The following is a 1067-nucleotide window of genomic DNA, read 5'->3' on the forward strand; positions in this document are numbered from 1 at the left end:
GCGGCGGCCGGCGCGGTCGCAGTCACGGTCGCGGACGCAGCCCTGGGAAAACTTCATGGTGCGGCTGCTCGGCTCCGGCTCCGGCCCCGGCCCCTTCTCGTCGGCGAGGCTGGCGGGTCGAATGAGCTCCGGGCATCCCTGAACGTGTATTTATCGAGGGGGCTTCGAGATTATTCATGGCCCGGGAAAATCCGGCATGAGAACACGGGGGTGTGTAGGGCAGCGGGCTTGCCACAGAGCCTTCGCCCCACCGGAGTGCGGCGGGATTGTGAAACGGGGCCGGGGGGGGGCAGCCGGGAGCGTGAGCTCATCGCTCTCCTGTACCCGACGGAGTAACTCCTTGAGGGCCGTGCTGCCCCGCCGCCGCCGCCGCCAGCGGCTCACCTGTCCCCGCCGGGCCGGGGACGGCGCCGGCTCCGGCTCCGGCTCCGGCCGCACTGGAGCTCTCGGCAACCATACGGACGGACATACCCGTGTGCATGCGTGCTTTACGTATCCTACGGATTTTCACGCGTTTGGCTTCATGCTCTATAGATTTTGTGTTGCGCGCATTTACCTCTGCGTTTTAGCTGGTTTTACTGCTCGTGTACGGGAAACTACACGCGCCTGTCGAGGTGCTGAGTACGTGTAAGTCCTAAGTTGCCTCTCTCCCTGCGAACTACGTATGGGAAGGATGAAATACATCGCGTTCGTACCCTTTACATGCACGGAGAACGGACCAAAGCCAGCTCCTACAGCTCGGGCGGGAGGGTGACTGCAGGAAATGCCCCGCAGTTCCCTCTTATCTGCCGCCTTATCTCTTTCTGCCTACCTGGGAGGTGTGCTGGGAATTTTAACCTTTCACAGAGGGACTCTTCACCCAGGGCAAGTGTGCCCGTTTGGGTTAATCTTGTAGAGTGGGGACTGAGTCAAACTGTGCAAGGCATGCTGACACTGAACTTTGGGAATGTCTTGACCCGATTTTGGGCAAACTGACCTTTATTTTTATTTTTTATTTTTTTTTTAAATGAAATCGGTGCTGTTTTCTCATGTAAGAAAGAGCTGATTCAGCTTCAGGGGGGAAGGGG

The sequence above is a fragment of the Haliaeetus leucocephalus genome, unplaced genomic scaffold, assembly GCF_000737465.1.
Source record: "Haliaeetus leucocephalus isolate CR32 unplaced genomic scaffold, Haliaeetus_leucocephalus-4.0 Scaffold566, whole genome shotgun sequence".
Lineage (NCBI taxonomy): Eukaryota > Metazoa > Chordata > Aves > Accipitriformes > Accipitridae > Haliaeetus > Haliaeetus leucocephalus.